Source organism: Centruroides vittatus, unplaced genomic scaffold, assembly GCF_030686945.1.
Source record: "Centruroides vittatus isolate TY-2023 unplaced genomic scaffold, ASM3068694v2 contig_702, whole genome shotgun sequence".
Taxonomy (NCBI): domain Eukaryota; kingdom Metazoa; phylum Arthropoda; class Arachnida; order Scorpiones; family Buthidae; genus Centruroides; species Centruroides vittatus.
This window is the reverse complement of record NW_027122444.1, coordinates 88,154-111,191: the sequence shown is the minus strand read 5'-3', so window position 1 is coordinate 111,191 and position 23,038 is coordinate 88,154. Positions and strand designations below refer to the sequence as shown.

Sequence of the window (23,038 nt, the reverse complement as noted above, 5' to 3'; positions counted from 1 at the left end):
ATTTCCACCTTTTATCCGTTAAAAACAATGCAAAATCTATGAATCCACGTAATAAAAATTTATCGCAGTGAACTTCGAAAAAACGAGAAACACAGAAAAAACAAACCGCACTCTATTAAATTTTGCCGCCAATTGATTCATATAGTGATGCTCCTGTAAAAATTTTATCACACGACGAAAAGTTTTAAAATAAATGCTAAAAGTTTTAAAGAATTCTTCAACAAAAACCGATGAATTTAATTAATACACAATAACTAAATCTGTTTAATAAAGGTTAATAATTTACCACTATAATTATGCAAATTAGATCTAAAAAAAATCATTGCGCAAATTCTCCTGCCAACTATACGTCATGGGAAAACTTACGACCTCAATGCGATTGAAGCTTTCCCACTAAACACTGACAATTTTATATAATGATTTAATTAATCTAGTCAAATTTAAATAATATAAAATGTCTAGATCTGTTTAATAAAGATTATCACAAATATTATTACAAATATGCAAATCAGATATGAGATAGGTCACTAGGAAATCTCCCGCCAAGATAAAAATAGCTTTCAGTTACGTGTTCACCAAGAAATATGTTTAAAATTTAATTTTTCAGCTTACATAAACCGTACAATAAATGAGTATTTCTTCGAAAGAAGTCGATATACACGAATAAATAATAATTATTTAATAATGCTTTTATCCATTTTAAATTGATATTGTAAAAATTAAGCCATTTAATCTGTGTGGCTTTTATAATTTAGAGTTTCCGAGTATGTGAAATTCAATTTTGGAAACAGAAACAAAGTTAGGTTATTAAGTATAAACAGCACAATACAATAATTTATACGTAAGTTGAGTGTAAATACAGAAAAAAAACGAATTATATCAAAGATGGGAGAAACAAGCTTACATCCCCAGAACAGAGCTTATAATTCGTTGTTATTTTCAGCCTGTTTCTACTTCGATTGTTTTATGTTGATAAAAAGTTGATATTTTAAGATAAAAGTACATCCTCTTAGTGAAGAAAGATAAAAGTATCGAATATAACATTCACACATATAAGTATTCATGTATGTCGAAATTATAAATGTATTTTTTTTCGATATTTGAAATAATATCATGAGAAAAACATTAGATATATGAAATACAGGCCATAAACAATTTCTTTCTGTCAAATAAATTATGGATTAAACAGGTTTATTTAGAAAAATTCAATTGCAAATAACTGACGTTAAATATACAGAGGGTGCAGTATGTTTTTTATGTGAAAATATCTGCGTTTACAAATTAACAGAATTATTAGTTTTTATACACATTATTATGCTATAATCTAGGAAACTATGTTTAATAAATAAGACGTAATGCAGAAGGGATAATAAAGGATAGTCAGTCATTGTAACTAATGTATTATTGAAAGTTTCATTCATATAGAGAATTAATTTTATCAAGAAACATTTCTCCAGAAGAAAATTGTCGATATTTTACGTAAATATAAGGAAATTTTATTATATTTTTAATAAAAACACATTTTTTTCCCACGCATGGGGTCTTTCCCCTACCTCTTACCCTTATACTTGGAACATTCCATTTCATAATTTGATGTAATAATAACGTTTAAAATGACTTTTAAATAAAATAATAATACTTAGAGTAGGTTAATATATATTGTCATGGGTCTCAGGTGTATTCAAAATAAAGTAATAATGGATATAGTAATACTTTGTCACATGCTCCACGTGTTAAAGTTTGCATCTGTAATTGAAGGTAATATATAAGGAAACAAAATGTTTATATTATCAATAGTTCTAAAAGATATCTTATTTTCACGTAGAAAAACAAAATACGACAGAAGAAACAGACAATCACTCGATATGTCTATCGAGGACATTCTATAATTCATTCCAAATTTCTAATATCGATATACATGAATATTTTTGTGTGTGTGAATATTATATTTCGATACTTTTATCTTTCTTCACTAAGAAGATGTACTTTTATCTTAAAATATCAACTTTTTACCAACATAAAACAATCGAAGTAGAAACAGGCTGAAAATAACAACGAATTATAAGCTCTGTTCTGGGGATGTAAGCTTGTTTCTCCCATCTTTGATATAATTCGTTTTTTTTCTGTATTTACACTCAACTTACGTATAAATTATTGTATTGTGCTGTTTATACTTAATAACCTAACTTTGTTTCTGTTTCCAAAATTGAATTTCACATACTCAAAAACTCTAAATTATAAAAGCCACACAGATTAAATGGCTTAATTTTTACAATATCAATTTAAAATGGATAAAAGCATTATTAAATAATTATTATTTATTCGTGTATATCGACTTCTTTCGAAGAAATACTCATTTATTGTACGGTTTATGTAAGCTGAAAAATTAAATTTTAAACATATTTCTTGGTGAACACGTGACTGAAAGCTATTTTTATTATGGCGGGAGATTTCCTAGTGACCTATCTCATATCTAATTTGCATATTTGTAATAATATTTGTGATAATCTTTATTAAACAGATCTAGACATTTTATATTATTTAAATTTGACTGGATTAATTAAATCATTATATAAAATTGTCAGTGTTTAGTGGGAAAGCTTCAATCGCATTGAGGTCGTAAGTTTTCCCATGACGTATAGTTGGCAGGAGAATTTGCGCAATGATCTTTTTTTATATCTAATTTGCATAATTATAGTGGTAAATTATTAACCTTTATTAAACAGATTTAGTTATTGTGTATTAATTAAATTCATCGGTTTTTGTGGAAGAATTCTTTAAAACTTTTAGCGTTTATTTAGAAACTTTTTGTCACCCGATGACATTGGACAAAAGCATTTTCGTTTTGTCTATTATATATAATGAGTTCGCGCCAGATTTCGTACAGTGCGGTTTGGTGTTTGTATTTTCTCATTATCTTTTGAAGTTCACTGCGATAAATTTTTATTACGTGGATTGATAGATTTTTCGTTGATTGCAATGGATATTTTAAGGCGTAAAGTTTACTGTGAATTAGTTCTAAATTCAGAAAGAAAAGTTGAAAATAATTTATTTTTCGTCAATTAACGAGAACTGATCTTTGAATATAATACTTTGATATAAGTGGAAGCATGTATTATTGGACTACTAATTTATTTGTGCATATAATTATGTAGTTCTAGTTTTGAAACATTTGTTTTTTAGTATTTATAAGCGTGTTATTTAGACATGTGTACCAATTTAGTGCTAAAACGTAGAACTACATCAAAGACCGATTAGAGATTTTTTAGAAAAACTTATATTTTAACAATTTGATTTGATTATTATGGTTAGTGTTCATGTGTATTGTTGTACTGTAAATTACTTCGTTTTACTATGTTAGAGAAAGTAGGTCGTATATTGGATTGCCGACGTAGACTGTTCGCTTTTTCAGAGTGAAGCGGACCCTCTCAGTGAAGTGTGTTTTAGGGAAGTTATGCATTTTTTTTCTGATGCATGCCAATGATGAATATTGATTTCAAAATTAAATATTGGTCAATGACGATCTCATATGTAATAAATCTGAAGATGAATATAAAAATATTTCTACATTTTTTTCATTGTTGTTTCTTAAAGTTTAATTTATTTAAATTTATTATACGTAAAGTAAGTTTATTTACCAAATGCTAATATTTTAAACCGCTTTACTATTTCGGTGTAAATTTGACCAACGAATTTTAAAATTTTGAATAAAAGATATACTGAAATTACCTTTTATTTACAATGATTACGTCACTTCTACAGAAAGTAGAACTCGAGATGACCTTCACCCACATTTCAGTCTGGGGGAAAAGCCGCCAGGTGTCGTAGTTATAAACATAACAACTTTTACATCATCTACCGTTATGAATGAAATTCGTTAACTGTCAATTACATTTTCTTGCATTTGATTCGCAGGTTGAAAAAACTCGTCATGACTTAAATGCCTAAAATTTGAAATCTATATATATAAAAACGAATGTATGTCTGTGTGTGTGTGTGTGTGTGTGTGTGTGTGTTTGTCCTTCATGCATTACCACACCATTTATCCGATTGCCATGAAACTCTGGGAAGTTGTTTAATACATTCCCGCGAAGGTTTGTGGCATATGTGAAGATCACCATTTCCCCCCTTTCAATAATATATTTATATATGGATTAAGGCTTTTATGTCCAACAGATGGCGCTAACTTCCGACGACCTAAGTTTGCTTTTCTGTAAGGCATTATGCTTTTCTGTGAGAATGGACCTAAGCAGATCATTTTCTACCTATCTATCCATATAAATAAAATACAACGTTTGTTTCTTCCTACAGATTCCTTTGAAATTTTGACACAACGTTGCATTCGAATATGCACGTGTTTTTATATAATATACATCTCGAAATTCTCCCTACGGTGGGAGATGGACGGGATTAAGGCTTACCGTGAAGAACTCGGCTTCTATTTATACTATTTTACATACGGTTTTTTGCGTTTTTAATTGCGTTTTAATAGGCGACGTCAACAGAATATACACTAAAAAGAGATTTTTTGAAATTCCCCCCAGGAGGGAAGTGTAAGACATTTATAATAGATACATTTTGAGCCACAACAACGCGTGGCCGGGTCAGCTAGTATTATATAAAATTGAAAATAAATTCAAAACTTTTGAAAAAATCGTAACGGATGGAAAATCAAAAAAAAATTTAATATAAATTTGAAAAAAAAATTTTAGCAAAAAAATACCGCGAAAAAAATTCATATATAAAAAAATTATGTGACAATAAAAAACGATTTTTTCTTTACAAGACGTAACTGTTTAAAATTTTTTTTTCCTAAACGGAAACGAGAAAAACGCGTGGGAAAATTCTTAAAAAAATTTTCACGCTTCTACTCCACAACTAACTGGTAGAGCGGCGTCTGACTGTTCCACTGTTAAGAGGTTAATTTTATGGAAGGAAACCTTTCAACAGCTCCAGCCCCTAAAGTGCACGTGTGCCGGGCTGTGATTGGCTCATGTATTTAAGTGACTCGTACAACACGGAATTAATATAACACGAAACGTATCTACCGTGTTATAAGGGTGTCTACTGTATACAATAATTTATATAAGCATTACATGTTCGCAGTGGCGTAGCTACATTTTCAGCGCCTTGAAACAAGTAAAATCGATGCAGCTTTTTCTCATTAGAGAGTGCACATTTTTTTCTTTTTTTTTAGAAAAGGGTGCGCAGTCGAGCCCCGAGTCGCCGAAACATAGTATAATTTCAAAAATGGCTTTGCCGTTTTACTTGTTTCGATTTAAAATCTTACTTAACAACAATTTATTTGAGATTCGAGGCATTTCAACAATAAGATATTCAATTTAATAAATGTAAATATATATGTATAATCGAGATGGGTTGATAATAATAATAATAATAATAATAAGCGTAGAGCCCAAACGGTTAGGAGTTGAAAGTTGAAATTGATACACAGTTAGGGTACATCACGAGAATGTACTGTACATTAAGAAAGGATTTTTCGAAATTCCTCCCACGGGAAAGTGCTAACAATGGAAAACAAGAGAAAGCGACGTGCAAGATTTACGTCACAGAGAAAAGAAATTTATTTGTTAACTTTAGAAATGTGTATAGGAAGGAATTAAACCAAGTGCGAGTAGGAGGCAGTTTGCTACATCGTTTATATTTATACTACAATATAAGTTGGGCGTTTCCCGAGCAAAAAATAAAAACAAACATTAAAATTATTAAATTAATTCGTATTTCTAATCCTTATATTATATCATATTATAGTGTTTGACTTATATAACTACAAAGGTTATCTTACGTAACACATTGTTACACCAAGTGTCCAATCTAACACATTTTAAAATCTCCTTAAAGTTTCTACAGTAGGGAATAAAGAATTTTCAAAATGTATTAGATTGGGCACTCGGTGTGATAAACCCGTACACTACATAAGATAACTTTTGTACTTGTATGAATTAAACACTATAATATAAAAACATTAAACGAAAACCATATAAATGAAGAGTTTGGTTATTTCAGACTACCAAGGTCACGTTTATCGCGATACGTAAGTTTTGCAGAAAAATTATCACGTATCGTATTATGTAATTTTCCTAATACAATGCAACTATACAGAAGGGTCTGATAGAAACGGGGGTTTTAAATCTCTGAGCCGAAAAATGTAGAAATTTTGAGGGTCATTAGAAAATGTCCCCCAAGAACCGATCGCCCTATTTTTCCTTTTTTATATATAACAGAGTCGGCAAAGAAAAAACTAAAATGGATTTAAAACGCATAAAACCAATTTCTTAATTAATTTCATGTATTGATATGAACGGTCAATCAAAATTCGGAGAAATATCAGTTTTGATCCACTAGTGTAACTGGCTAAACATCGTTTGTGTACGACTGGTAAGTCTGCAAATTAATACAAATGGAATATACATTTTACAAGTAGAAAACTTTTATACGAAAGCATAACTATTTTTTAAATAAGTTACTGTGAGAAGCCGGTAAATAGAGAGTCGAACTCTAAACTCTTTTAACAGCTACATCCACTCACATTTTCACCGGATGGCTAGGAGGGCAATGGATAAGTTGATAGGGATTCATTCTCCGATTAATAACTGGTTGACAAGTTAACTAAATCATAAGTTCTATAGAAAAGTAAAGCGACAGATACAATCATATTTATGGGCTACTAGCTATAGAGGTCAATCACCTAGACTATACGCGTTTATAATTACTACTATTGACCCAAAATGGAATACTACATGATCGAGAAAAAAAATTTACAATCGATCTGACAATTATCATACCTCTTTAAGAGTGCTGTCTGTCATTCAACGATAAATTATCTGTAAAGGACCGAGGAAGTCAACATGTGCACAGATCACTACAAGAATATAAGGAATCTTTCGGGACTAGAATTATGGCGGTTATAAATAGGGCTATAAGTATGTCCGCCTAACGTCGGGTATATGTGCATTGAGTGTGGGAATCTGATCAGGTGACCGTTTGTTTCGTAACGATGACTCAATCTATATAATTCTATAAACCTACTTGACCTGACTGACTGATTGATTCATCAGAGCAAACCGCTGAACCTAAAGAGGTGAAATTTGGTACACACTTAAAGTACGTCATGGAAATGCACACGAAAAGAAAATTTTTAGAAATTCCCTCGCGAGAAATGAAAGAGAGCATTAAGTCTTAACCGGAAAAAAACGGCTTCTACTGTACTATTTCAGATGCGATTTTTTGTTTCTGATGATAATAACTTAATTTCCAAACGTACAATATTTACGTATTACGATTTTTAACCAAATATTCGAACCGTTTAAATTCGAATTTGTTATTACATATTTGTTCGATTATAGTGTGGCCGTCTAACCCTTTTGCCTTTGGGTAGGATTATCTTTTTCACGAAAATAAGTAGATGAATAGACGGTGTGGGGCCCTGAAGCCAAACAAACAGAGAAAGAGTCACTTTTGGCGAAAACCTCGAAGAAGCAGGGAGGAAAAATAGTGCTCCAGACCTCGAGACAGACGATCCGAGACCGAGAGGTGCCGAAGAACTTAGAAAGAAAAAATAGACTACAGACAGAAAACCCTGAGGACAAACGACGAAGTCAGGAATAGACGAGAAGTCTACGATAAAAAGAGGGTCACAAATAAAAAAGAGTTTCGAAGTCGTGTCCTTTCTAAAAGCACGCCGCTACGAAAAACTCCTGGTATTTCTATTCTTTCTCTGCCCCTTTTGCTTTTTTTGCATTTTCTTTAAGTGTAAAAAAGTTATTAGTATAAGCTGATCCGACTTTCGTTTGATTGTCGCGCGTGTAAGAATTATATTTATTTAGATTGTTATAAATTAAATAATTACTATGGTGTCTGACGTAACGTCGTCCACGATCTTAGTTTGTTAATTTTTTAAAAAGATATTGTGATAGTGGCGAAAACACCAGAGGACGTCTTACCATTTTTGCATGTTTGTTGTGGAAACAGTTGCCTAAAAAGGAAGGTCGTCTTCGTAATTTTTGTAATTTGCGATGGACTACTGATTTTGTGCAACGACAAAGGTTTTATGTTTATGAATGCTCCGTATTTTTACATTTTATTATTTATTTAAATTTAGGGAGTTTCAGATAACGTCATTTATGTTTTGAAAAAAAAAATTACACTCAGATTTACCGTATCTCGGAATCCCATAATATTTGAAACTTGAAGTTAGGTGCATTAGCAGTCCATAGTTTGAAACAAACAACAATCAGTAATTTTACGAAGTTAGTAACAACTAATAATTGGGAACCTTCACGAAGTACCGAGGACGGGTTATTTCTTTCAAATTGTAAAATCCGAGCGGGCGAGCCGCGGGTAACAGCTAGTTGTTTATAGATTTCCTCCTTACACTACGTTAATCATCAACTTTCTCACGTACGACAGTCGACCGTTATAACATATTTTCGTTATTTTCGCGGGTAGATGCATGTATTTTCCCGTCCTTACTCTGTGAAAAAGAGAGAAAGTTTCTAAATCTTCTCTTTTCGTTAAAAATTCATATAAAAACAGCCTCTGGCTAATGAAAATTCCAATAATATTCATACGAATTCTGAAAATTTTAAAATAGTTTAAACAATACATATACACGTAATTTATATTATTTTAAATATATATTAATAAACTGAATAATTATGGGCATTTAAGTAATTTATTAACTTTGAAATACTTGAATAGTTCGTATACAATATATATATATTTGTCGTTCTCTCTAGGAAGAATGAAAATTTCTAAATATTCGTTATTAGTATGAAGCTACAACAAATGAGTACATTTCAATGTGTGTTAATATAAGTACTTAAAACATCGGGTACAAACATTTCAATATAAGCAATAACCTGCTTTTCATAATTTGTGCTATCAATCGGATCGAAGTCGTGTACTTATGGTTCTTAATTGGCAATTTTCGACTGGAGCTTTTTTCCTTGAACTTGAACGTAACAATTTCACAGCGAGAAAATCGAGAGGCGCTTGGATAAAGATGTAATAGAAAAAAGATACAATCAGCGAAAGAAACAACACCACTGCGAACAGCATCCACTGAAAAGAAAATTAATGTTAACAATACAATTTTTAAATTGCCGTTTGCATATATAAAAGCTGTTATTGCTTCTTTGTTGCAAAAAAAAATAGTTAATAAACCTGATAGATATCGAAGAATACGACTTATAAATCTGAATAACACATAAAAAACTGTCGTAATACTGACTTTAATTATTCTCTCACAAAGATTAAGTTAGATATTTATGACAGCTTATTTATTAATATATATTCGCTAATTGTGTTAACAGCTTTAAAAAGTTGTTCTAGTAAAACCTTATTAATATAATTATACTTTGATGTTGTTGAAACCGTGTTGTATTTGCTTGTTGTGTACAGGCACAATGAAGTGACGTTTTTCTCAACACTAGGCTAGTTGAATCTTTTAGTTCTAACTAAATAAAAGATTCAATTAGCCTAGTGTTGAGAAAAACGTCACTTCATTGTGCCTGTACACAATAATTATACTTTATTTTTTTATATACTACTTAGAATTATTTTTATAACACTATAAGTACAGTAACCTTAAGTCTGAAACTTTTACTGCTTTAATTAAAAAATATATAAATAAACATGGCATACCAAATATAGTTCAGTATAACTTGTAGCCTTTCTAAGCTGAGGGTAAATATAAAGCATAATTAATGGATGAAGCAAGTAAACCCACGCATTCAAACGGTCAAAAATGGTGAAGACTTTCATAGACAGAAATCTGTTAACAACACCTGAAAATAAAGAATATATCTGACAGAAGTAACAGTTGACATGTTTAAATAATGCAGAAATAACAATGAGTTCAGAAATAGTTTTCACAATAAACTGTATTTATGTAAATCAATCAAGAGACACGACGTAGGTGAATTTCGTTCAGAATAAAATGAAATGATTCATGCATATCGAAATATTATAGTCAGTTTGTTCTTCTAAACAGCAGTACAATAAATTACTTCTTCAAACGACAATTTTCATGATTGAATTTAGAAAAGAAAAATACAGTTTTGTGTATTTTTATATTTAAAACAATACTCTTTTAAATGTATACAACAGAGAATAAAAGTGAAACTCGAGCAAAAGAGTTATGTTTAAAAAATATAAAGCTGTGCAATCGACGTACCTCCATGTCCAGTTATACAAGCTACACATGTCCACGAAAGTCCAATTATACACATGAACGGCGACAAAGCTACGTGAATAAAAACAAAGGATTTGTTTGGAGACACTTCAGTTAACTGTTTGTGCAATCCAAAAGTAGAATACATCAATAAAGACGAGGAAATTATCCAGGAGATTACACAGTAAATCTGAAGAAAACAATTTTTTTTTAAAATTAAAGGTAATATACATTAATAATATGAAATATTAGAAATACAGAATAAAAAATAGTTTAGCAAATGAATTAGATTTTTCAATATTGACCGCAGCAACGATCACTTACAGTCGTTTAATATATTTCTCGACAAATCTATCAAGGAAAAAAATAGTAGACGTCAATATCCGACTGTTGGTAGGTATAAGAAAGCATTTATTCCGAATCCCAAGACTATATGATTGCTATCAAGCGGGCCACTGTAAATCCCAAATTCCAGAAGTAGAAATTAGTAGGTCTTAATAATGCTAAATAGCCACTTACGAACCCGACCGTAAACTATCAATATTGATCATTTCCAGGAATGTCATTCTTCTTAGAAAGGTTTTACGATTATATATTTTAATTCTAAAATTCAAATTTATTGTTGTATTTAAAATATATATTTATTTATAATTTAGTTATAAGATAATTAATGATGACATCAGAAGTAAAATTGTAGTTTAGTACAGAAGAGAGTTGTTTATCCGAAAGCCGGTTAACCGAAAGCTTTACAGTCGAACTGTGTCGTGCTGAATCGAACGTTTTTGATACTAGATTAATTTCTAAAGTATAATTTTTTATTTTTATATTTTTCAATATATTTATTTTGTTTGTACAAAATAAAGTAATAATTTTTGACGATACAATAGCCTCGATTATTATTATTATAAAAATTTTCGTCATGCTTAAAATCGACGAAAATTCAACACGAAGCGACACGCAGCGGAAAAAAATTTTAATATCGAATAGGTTAATATATTTTTTCGTACATAATCGGTTACCCGAACAACCCCAGTTTACAATTGATTCAGATAAAGGACGCTCTACTGTATTCATACATTGAAGCATAATCATATCAATGAAAACGAAAGTGTAGTGTAGCTCGTCGAATTTCGTATTTGATTCATCTGATTAAATAATAACAAATCTTCTGACTTTTAACATTTTCACTTGTGACTATTTGTCTATAATATGACTTACGTTACGATACGTGCAATGCGTAACGAAAATGTAAGAAATTGACTTACTTTTTTAATCTTCAGCTGCAGTTTGTTTGACACAATATTTCCAATTAATAGACCCGTGCAATAGGAACACAGGTGCGAGTAGTACGGTCTTCGATAGTTATTAGCTAGGTAAGAATAGATTTTTCTGTAAAGAAAATTTATAACATTATTATTTTTTGCTAACTACATTATAATGTGTGAACTCTTATTTTTATTTAAACTTTTTAACAAACTAAAAAAATAATTATTTGTGGCCTCACAAAGTTGTTTTTATACTTTCTGTATGAACCTGATTGATACAGAAATCCATTAAGTATATTACGTAATAATTATTTTATATAAATTAACAAACGTACATAAGAATATCAACGTGCTTTAAATAGATTTATCACGTTTCCGCATATTGCCACAGTAAGGTTTAGCTATGTAAGTAAACGAAAATATAAAACAGTTTATTCTAAATATTAAATATTACTAAAAAGACATACTCCCTGTCAATAGAGTATCCAAAGAAAATGAAGTTGTCTGTCGTCACCATGTAAGTCACGTGTGAGGTAATGCCAACAATGATTAACATAATTATTACAAATAGTCCATGTTTTGGCCATCTGATGTAAAAATATATACAAATTTTATCAGTAAAATCAGAATAATAAATTAATGAAATGCTTCCAATTTATTTACAGTATGAGAAAAACAAAAAAGTTCAACATTATTGAATAAATCTTTGTGATAAATTAAGCCGAAACATACAAAATAATTAATATTTTATTTCAAAAAAATGTTTTCAATAATTATTGGCTGTAAACCTACTGATGAGAAACAAACAGATTCGTCCCTCATTAGCGTGTTAAGTGTGTACAGCTGAAACGGGAGAAAAAAATTGTTTTTTCTACATAGGTTTCTTAAATTTGCAGAACCCGGACATCAGTATAAAAAGTCCTACTAATACGATATGTCCTAGTAGACATTTACATAATAAATTGTATAAATAAAAACACAGAGGCATATGAATTTATTATGCTCTTACTTCTTGTGTACTCGTTAATTTCGCCCTAGTGTAATTACAGCCGAGAAGAATCTTTCTCGTTTTATGCAGGTTTTATTTTGGACAGGTTTAATTGTGCATTAAATTACTGGTGTACATTTTTATTATGTTACGAATTTTTATAACCCGAGATTTACAAAGATTTTTTGAAAAATATCTTTAAAGTTGTAACATAATTATATGACCGGTGTTCAATTGAAATAAACGAAGTTATCTTTAATTTTATTTCTATATCTTTTATTTTTATCTAATATCATGTATCATCTATCATTTTTTATTTTTATTTATTTTATTTCATTTCTTTATTAATATTATTTAAACTATTTTGCAAATAATTCTTGTAATCACTGTTTGATTAAAAATTTCAATTTAATAGTAACACTAAATAATCATATAAGTAATTTATCTCTTTACCTATCACACAGGAATAACAATGGTGCTGTAATAATCGTTAATTGCATCAAATCACTCATAAACCACAAATGGTACAAAAACTGCAATTTCAAAAAATACATAGATTAAAAGTAGAATAATAATATTTATTCAAATGAAAATGAAAACAATTACGTTATATGGATAATTGATATAAGGGTGAATATGAATTGTAAATTCCCACCAATGTCGTTCTGCAAATTCAGCGTGACGTTTAACCTCTTCCCAATGTGGACCATCGCCCAGAAGAGGTAAAATAATAGTCGTGGCCATAACACAAAGAACTGGTAGAGTTAACCTGAAAAAAGTTCGTAGGTAAAAGCTTCTTTTTGAAAAACTCTAATGTAAGTTATTATACCTGATAGCTCTGTTCATCACGAATTGCACATATTGCATCTTTGAGCTTGCTTTTTGTTTTCGTGTGTAAGATGTCAGTAATCCACTAAATAAAAAAAATGTGGATAACTTGAACAGCAATCTTATTACACAACAATTCATAACATCGTAATTTAAATTTACTCTAACCGCAACTATTATTACAAAGATCATTGTATTTACAAGCAGATAAAGTTATAGAGCGGCAACTAAGGATGGTCATAATTAAAATATCGTTATTAAACGCTGTGTACAGAGATATTTAACAGTTGTAATGCAACCGAATTTAGTAAGGTGACATTTCAGTACATATATAATTAGGGTTCCTCGGTTAATTCTAAAAATAGAAAATTAACATAATTGAGTAGTGTCCTTGCATGAATGACTCACTATTGTTCGATTGTTTTCCACAAACACTCTGTTGCAATAGTGTTATATTTTCGATCTGAGCTTTTAATCACGTGACGCGTTTACAGAGCGTTTAATTGGATGCTTTGATTACTGTCCCTTTCCGTTTAATTTAAGACGTACAGAGATAGATAAAATGGCGTTAACTATATTGGCTTATCTTAATTTTCGTTATTACAATTAAACAGATTTGCGTGTATTTTACCTGATTAAGAAAAAACTTTCAATAAATACAAATGAATAAGAAGCAATTTCTGCTGGTATGTAATTCACTATTCTTGATACATTTAACAATTTTTCTGCAATAGAGTTTAAGATAATTATTTAAATTTTAAAATTACGTAAAATATAAAAATTTCTACTTTGATTAACAATGTTACTGATTAATGTTACACGTAAAGAATCATAAAATAAGATTGATAATACATGCACGTATATACTAGAAATTTTAGTATTATTTCTCAAAACTCCGATAGACTTAGTACAATGAAGTTAAAGACATTCTTCCTTAATAGAGAAGTTGTATTACTGCAGTTTTCTTTAACAATAATAAATTCAATAAAAGATGGAAAATTTTTACAAATAAAATAACTTGAAAGTATCGAATTTAGCAAATATATAGTGACATTTACTGAGGCATTACGTAGCAACACTATCAACCGGTGGACGTTGCTTTCTTTTGATTGTGTGCAACAAGGTGACACGTTGGCGATTTTCGAAAACAACTTTCTACGGGAAACTGGCTTGTATTTAGATGTTATGAACGTGAAAAATATCCCAAAAGCCTACGTAGCCGAGTGTATAAACACCACTCTACACTGGTTCAATTGTTTAATTCCCTCGGCCACATATGGAAAAAAATAAATGCCTCAGCAAATTGTCAAACCTATCAACTTTTAAGTCTTTTTGTAGACAATGTCGTAAAATGTAATTGTAACATTAGCAAGACACTTGTCTAGTGGAGTATATTTCTAGAGTTATATATATAAACGCATTGTTATCACAAGACATAATTACCCAAAACGGTCGGTATTATTTCGAAATTTGTGATAACGTGACCAAATATAATGCAATTTATTAGTAAAACTTTGATTCCACTTAGCGCTTTTGTGTTTTCGTAAGTGTTGCTGGAAAACAGTTTAGTTGTACTGCTGAGTGCGGATAACGAAACGACAACGTCAAATATTTTTCCTATAAATATCAAGTGTTAAATTATTAAATAATAATAAAAAATATATAAATCATCTGCTGTGTAAGTTCCAAAAATAAACACGTGTTTCTTTACAATACAACTGCGACTGACTGACTTACCATTTATCTTTTCTTTCCGAACTATTTGTAATTTGGACAGAGCGTGAACGGTTGTTGCTAACATTACAGAAATGATTAAAGTGCCGAACACGGCTCTGAAATAAAAATAAATTTCTTCTTTAATTTTCCTATACTTATCTAAAAAATAAAATATCATTTTTCAATAACAATTAAAAGCGTAGAAAATCTAAAAGGACCTATAACTTCTAATAATGAAATGGATTGTAGTCATGTACAGAAACATAATTACAGTAATTATGTTAAGAAATATTTATGTATAGTACTTGTAAAGTGTGAACAATTGTTACATTTCTTTATCATTTTAATTTTGTTAATAAACCATTCACACTAATTAAAAATATATGTTTTTTTTCTCAAATCCGTAGTTGCTTGTGTGCCTGCACAAGCAACTACGTACTTTTAACTACGTACTTTTAACAATAGAGTCGTGCTGATCATCTATCTTACACGTTTCGGGTGAATATTTCTGAATTAAAATATAACGACTTCCAATTTGCATCGTAGGTTTATATATAGTTTATCGGGCTCTACTGTTGCTACTGTTTTCGGATCCACTCTAAATCTGTTTTCGAGATTAAGAAAGTAAAACGGATCGACAGCCGACTGGATAAATTTTAGTGAGAATTTGTAGCTATGCAATTTTGTTGCCGAATAATTAAAACGTGAATAGAAAAAGTAACTTACAAACAAACTATTTGAAATATTGAATATTCTTTCTTCTCTTCTTTCGTTTTACAGAATTCTACTTCAATTTTTAGGGTTTTTCTTATTACTTAAAAGAACAGCATAAAGTTAAACTATTAAAAATAATATTCAAATATATTGTATATTAATTACCAGGTAATAATTTATATTATTGTAATGTTATATTAAGGAATATTTGAGGAGATAGGGTAAATTTCTTTTACAATTGTTTGTAAAATATTTAAATGTTTATAACATTTTACTGCAAAAAACTTACGCCAATTTCCAATATTTTCCATGTCATTTTCACTACAGGAATCTGGAATACAAACATCTAAACGAAACTCCTTTAACACGCTTAGCAGTTGAGATATAGAAAAAGGTTTCTGGAAATTACAGGAATTGCCATTAATTTCTAAATTTCTAAATGACATTATTCTACTTTCATGAAAGACTGTAGTTTTGTTATTTTCGCTGCCTGATATTTTTTATAAGGCTATGTATGTCAGCAGTAATGACGTTTGCCATTTCGAAACATGACTATTTATGGTTAACTTGTTTCAGTTTTTAATAGGACTTTGTTAGTTTTATGAGGAATGTCATATCTGATTAGGGGTTTTTGCCGCAGAAGGTTCACAACATTATATTTAGGAAGCTTGTAGTAATTTTTACTAATGTATTGGACGTTGACATAAAACATAATCATTACCATTCTACGTACGAACATATCGCTTAATTACATTCTGTTTCTATTGTCTTAAGCAGTTTTCGTCGTAAATCAGCATATAAACAATTTTATTAAGAATTATACTGTACTGCAGCTGCTTATAAACGTATATACTTCATGCTATGCATGTGCTAATCAGTGACATTAAGCACATTTTGTACACACAAATATTGACAGAATGTTCTTATTTAAATTACATTTTACATTAGAATTTAATATTTATATTAATTAATTATAGCATTTTATCAGCAGAAAATTTTAAGGAAATACAGAAGAAAATCGAGTCCATTAGCACCAAAAATTCTATCGAAAAATCTAACAGTTACCATGTGGAATTGGTTTCACTTTTATTGTAAATATTTACTGATTTAAGATATTTTTAATTCGCTGTCATCTTATTATAAAACATGGCTTACGCATACGAATGAGAGTAATACAAAATTTCTTGTGCACCAGATGAATAGCCAACGTGTGAAACAAGTGAACGAGTTGTGTATCTAGGAACATTGTAATAAAGGAATGGTTGTATAAATAAAAAGTATTACAAAAGATCAAATGCTAAAAGAGAATTAATGTTGTTACTAAATTTACCGCAAACAAATATTTATCTGGAAACACCGGAATGACAATATACAGGTGTCGTGATTGTTACGATGACAGTGAGACATGGATATTGCATTGAAGAGAAGCCTCATTTCTCTATATAAAATGAGATAGTTAAGGGAAAATGTGTGAAAGGAATAGGAAATTACGCGTAGGGAATAGGGATATCATAAAAAAAAAGTATGCGAACTAAAATGCCGTATTAAAAGTGAACAACTTTGGCCGTGTTGAGAAAATAAGAATAGCCGAGCTATTACTTATGGTGGCATCCTCACAATGCCGGACTTAATATATTAATTACATTTTTAATTTATTTAATTTAAAATATATGCTTTCCACCTCAAACTAGTACCGTACATCATACTTTTCTGTTAGGCCAATTCGCAGTATACTGCCAGTTAAACACATCTTGTATATATGTAGGTAATCGAACTATTTTGCGAAAACTAAATTTCGTTTTCATTTTTTTGTTGGTAATATCACAATCGTGTGTGAATACCACATATATTTATTACTTTATGTTAATGAAAAAATATAATCAATTAAATTAATATTAACATTAGATGTTGGATTAGATACAACAAATGTCGCTGTTTTGTACTGAGTTATGAACTGTACACGCTGATTGACTTAATAATTTTTATTCAAAAAAAACTAATAGATATAAAATAATCGTTATATACTCACAGACAGATTTTTGAATAATTGAACGATTGTGATGTCGGATGAAGAAACCATCCGTATTGTTTCCTGTCGTAACTTTGGAAATTTGATAAGAACTGAACAAAATTTTCCTCTGATGACTTTATTTTCCATGGTTTCGATCTCAAGGCATTGATCGTAATCACCTTGAATCCAATATGTCCCTCGTAAAAGGGCCGAAGGAGGTTTACCGATAGAATCCAATACTGAAACAACAAACACAACTTTAAACTTTAAAAAACGACTAACAACAATTGCTTAGCTTTCTGGCAATATTTAACACTAAAAATATCTGTTATAATATTTTATTTTGAAACTTTTTATGTAATTAGTTATTATAAAATAACAAAACGCTTAATTTTCAGGGTAAAAGTGTATTTTATAAAAAAAATTGTAAATGCTTACAATGAGTAAAAACTGCATTTAATCCGGCTTTATTCGAAATATGCCCTTTATTCCTTTGACCTTTAATTACCAAAATTTACTACCGTAAATCGTCCTAACACACAAAACTCTAAAATTTTAGAATCTTTTGACAAAAAGCACAGAAGTTGATAAAGCATAACAGTAAAGCCGTCCGAGACAGTGAGCAGCCTTTTCACAGATCTCGATTCCATACACACGCTAATAATGAAGTTTACGTATTGTTATGTTAATCGAGTTTCGAGACTAGAAAATCGATGGGTGGGCCACTCCGAAACATAACTAAAATTACCGGCTGGAACCCAGCTGCCTCTTCTCCGAGATAGGAGAAAAACACTTTAGCAGAAATTTACAGGACAGTCACTCGGGAAAGAGCACGAACTGACCCGAGGGGAACGGTCGGTCCGATCTGTTACGGAATGGTTACGAGAGAAAACCGTTTCGAATCAACTAAACAGCTGGATATCGGGCGAATATGATATTGTGAGCCCGCAGGTTTTGAGGGCATAAATTCGAGAGTTTAAAGGGGGTTCATGTCCCCCAAGTTCGATAGGAAATCGATCGGATGTTGATTACACATCCGATCCGATCAGAAAGAGAAAACAAAAGTCCAAGTCATCGCGAGTCAGCAAATTAGTCATCGAACATTGAATAATAGACTGGCTCAATGCCAACAACGATAGTATAAAAACCTGATCGACTCTGGAAAGAGCGCGATCATCCAGGAAGGTCAGAATCCAGTGTCTCCAGTCCCGGACATAAGACTGATTCCAGCTTCCATAGTCCAGGAGGTCGTCGCATACGGTCATCGGACCACCTATCAAGGTATATTGACTTTGTAAACTCTCTCCCACTCGAGGTTAGGCACGTGACCGCTTTATTGGTTAGAGCGCGATTAGCGATAAGAATATTTTATCCGCATTTTAGCAGTAATTATCTGCATACCTTATTTTATGTGTATTTTATTGTATGTTCGCTTTTGTTAGTTAATAAACCTTTATTGTTATTTGTCAAACCTGTGTCCTGTCAAAGTAAGGACGCCTGTCGACTTACTGACGCACCTCCCCACTCACTTTTTCCCTCCTAGCCATCCAACGACAACGAGGTCGGGTTTTACCAACCTGTGCAGCGAAAGTGGTCAGCGAGGTTTTCTCCCTGACCCTCTGCTTATCTCACACTGGTGTCAGGAGTGGGGTGAAGCCAACTTCCAGGCTTTTGACAGGTTTGTCCGCCAATAACAGGTTCGGCTTAGACAGGTTTAGGCGGTCAAAGACAGATTTTGGAGACGATTTAGGAATCCCGTTCCTTACATATAATTCTAGGATAATCTAAGCTAAAGAAAAATAGTACAGGAAAAAAGATGGAAGGTGAATATCCAAGAGCCACGCTTGAAGGACTAAGCACTTTAGTTCCTTTGCTGCCTGCATTCGCAGGACAGTCAGAGGATCTTCGCATAGGCGAATTTTTCGAATTCTTAGAGGATATAGCCAAGTTAGCTGCTTGGACAAAAGCACAAATGCTAGCTGTAGCTAATTTGAGACTGATAAGGATAGCTAGGGAGTTCGTTAAAAAGGATCGGCATATTAAAACAGTGGAAAACTATGATGAATTTAAGAAAATTTTAATTGAACGCTTTGACAAAGAACTTTTTCCGGTCCGTCTGAGCAAATTTTATGCTTGTCTTCAGCGTCCAGATGAGGACGTTCAAACCTATGCAGTTCGATTACAAGCCCTCGCGGCTGAAATAGAAATAAAGCAAGAAGGCGTAGATGCCGCTGAAACTGCTATCATCCAGCGCATACAGGCAAAGGAGTTAGATGAGCGATTAAAAGCGCAATTTCTAAATGGGATAGATATCAGGACCCGGAAGCGTGTGATGAGCAGAGAAGCGAAAACATTCGACGAGGCCTTAAACATTCGACGAGGCCGCCATAAGCAAAGAAACTATTGAAAGTCTCACGACACATCCTCGCAGGAGTATTCGAACTCTTCGAGGGGAGCCAGAACCATGGAAATCCTCCAAAGATAAAAGGAATGACCCTTCGGAGGACTATCTAGAGAAGTTAGCGGAGGAGATTGACATTCTTCGAAGTAAAGTAGCAAATCTGCAGAGAAATTCGACTTCACAATGGGAAGAACATCGAAACCAGCAGGAGAAAAGACGTCGGAAATTCCAATCAAATCAGCGGATCCAACAGATTCGCCAAGTAGACTCCTTTTCAGATGATAAGGACAGGTGGAAAGGCGTCATTCGAACCGCAAAAACCCAAGAGAAACAGGAACCCTTCATTTTAGGGTATGTCAATAATGTACCAGTCAAATTTATCGTTAATCCTAATGTAAACGAGACGCTGTTATCTATGGAAATAGCCAATAGACTTATGACTAAAGCTCCAGTCCACTTCGGATCAAAAGGGAAAATAAAAGGGTTAAACGGAAGGGTAATCTAAACCATTGGTCTGGTAGTACTCACTTTCAAATTAAGGGGACACAAGTTCTCCATACCATGTAAGATCGTAAGACCCGAAATAGCATTACCATGTGAGGGGGTAATTGGAAAGGACCTCCTCCAGCAGGAAAATTTGACGCTCGACAGGGACAACGAACGTATTCTTTTGCCCAGCGGAAAGGTACTCAACTTTTGTTCATGGAAAAACTCCAAGAAGACAAGAGGTAAAACAAATTTGACCAACCGAGCAGACGAAACTTCGGTACTCCGCTTCATGCAATCAGCACCTCGAAGCAGCCAGCACCAATTAGATCTCGCTCAAGTTACAGAAGCGAAAGTCAAAGAGCCGAAACGGATCCGAATAATACGTGCAACACCTCCTCCAGTGAATAAAAGGCATGACCAAGGAAAGATAACTAATCCCGAATCTCAACGAATCAACGTTGAGATCGCAGAAGTTGAGTCTGAAGTTCTACAGAGCAACAATATCAGATCAGAACCAGAAACTTCTCCCGAGAGAGAATTTCGACCAAGTTTAGAAAAATTTATGCAAGTGCTTCGACTTTTAATGATTTACTTTGGTCTCCTCAGCGGACGATGCCAGTCTGTGGAAGACAACACAGCAGGGACAGCAAAAATAACCGAAAGGAACGCACAACGACGACAAAGTTATATCCCACTTTTGATCCATCCCGCGACACCGATGCCGCAAGTTAAGCACCATTCCTTTGGGACTTGCCGCAAATCCAAATTTGGGCAACAAAATTAGGAAAGCGCATGCACTAGCATAGGATTAGCTTCAAAATATTATCAACTTTTTATTTGTAAGAGAGAGTTCATTATAACCAATTTTGTAACTTAGTTCTTTATTATTGTGTGATTATTCTATGACTGGAAACTCGTGTGGAAGTGAATCTACACAAGGCAAGTCAACACTGCAAGTCCAGTATCCAACCTTGGGCAATTCAGCAGAAACCAGCCGTAGCGAGTTACCACCGACGTTACGACCAGGTCAACGTCCAAGTGCTTGACGTAGGACATCCGAGGGATTGACATAGAAATTATCAACCCACAACCAACACCTCCGTCTCTAAGAACTGTGACAGTAGAACAATGAACGTTTCCAGGACACTCTGAGACGTGCTATCGGAACAATTACGGATTTAGATGTTACGCATTGAGTTGTTGAGATCGTCACGCGAACTGATGTCCACCTAAATTTTCATAATGTCATTGGGAATTCTGTTGTATTCTAGTTGTAAGAAGAGGATACCTCTGTCGGTCTGGAGAGAGTGTAAAGTCAAATGTTAAAATTATACTGTTCAAAAGGACGTATAATTTTAAAGAAAACCGAGAGTAAATGTGAGCCCGCAGGTTTTGAGGGCATAAATTCGAAGGTTTAAAGGGGGTTCATGACCCGCAAGTTCGATAGGAAATCGATCGGATGTTGATTACACATCCGATCCGATCAGAAAGAGAAAACAAAAGTCCAAGTCATCGCGAGTCAGCAAATTAGTCATCGAACATTGAATAATAGACTGGCTCAATGCCAACAACGATAGTATAAAAACCTGATCGACTCTGGAAAGAGCGCGATCATCCAGGAAGATCTGAATCCAGTGTCTCCAGTCCCGGACATAAGACTGATTCCAGCTTAAATAGTCCAGGAGGTCGTCGCATACGGTCATCGGACCACCTATCAAGGTATATTGACTTTGTAAACTCTCTCCCACTCGAGGTTAGGCACGTGACCGCTTTATTGGTTAGAGCGCGATTAGCGATAAGAATATTTTATTCGCATTTTAGCAGTAATTATCTGCATACCTTATTTTATGTGTATTTTATTGTATGTTCGCTTTTGTTAGTTAATAAACCTTTATTGTTATTTGTCAAACCTGTGTCCTGTCAAAGTAAGGACGCCTGTCGACTTACTGACGCATCTCCCCACTCACTTTTTCCCTCCTAGCCATCCAACGACAACGAGGTCGGGTTTTACAAACCTGTGCAGCGAAAGTGGTCAGCGAGGTTTTCCCCCTGACCCTCTGCTTATCTCACAATATTAAAGCCTGAAATCCTAAGGAAACGGGAAGTCAACTTGTCAGTTCTTCAGACCCGGACCCGGGTAACCCCGAAGTACCGGAGAAGAATGAGAAGACTCGAAGAAGAGACTACGGACTCAACGTCGCAGCACGTACAGTACATTGCAGACTATACAGCAGGATGCAAAAAGTAAAAACTTCAGACAAAAATTATATAAAGTATAGTGTTTAACAATAAATATAATATACTGTCGAACCAGGAAGCGTGTTCCAACAGTCAAGGCTGCTGGTGACTTTTTCTAAGCACCTCGTTATCTGCATAACGTTTATATGTTGATAGCTTCTGACTAACTCAAATTGTTCAGAAAATCTATATT

General features: G+C 32.6%; 1 long non-coding RNA gene across 1 annotated transcript; it reads right to left on the bottom strand.

Annotated features, from left to right (window-relative positions):
• Positions 1 to 11,534: 11,534 nt before the first annotated feature.
• On the bottom strand, positions 11,535 to 13,175 carry LOC136980526 (uncharacterized). Its single transcript, XR_010881571.1, has 4 exons — positions 13,055 to 13,175; positions 12,902 to 12,981; positions 11,928 to 12,047; positions 11,535 to 11,584 (listed from the first exon to the last, which is right to left on the bottom strand). It is a non-coding gene; the product is annotated as an uncharacterized lncRNA (long non-coding RNA).
• Between the last annotated feature and the right edge of the window lie 9,863 nt (positions 13,176 to 23,038).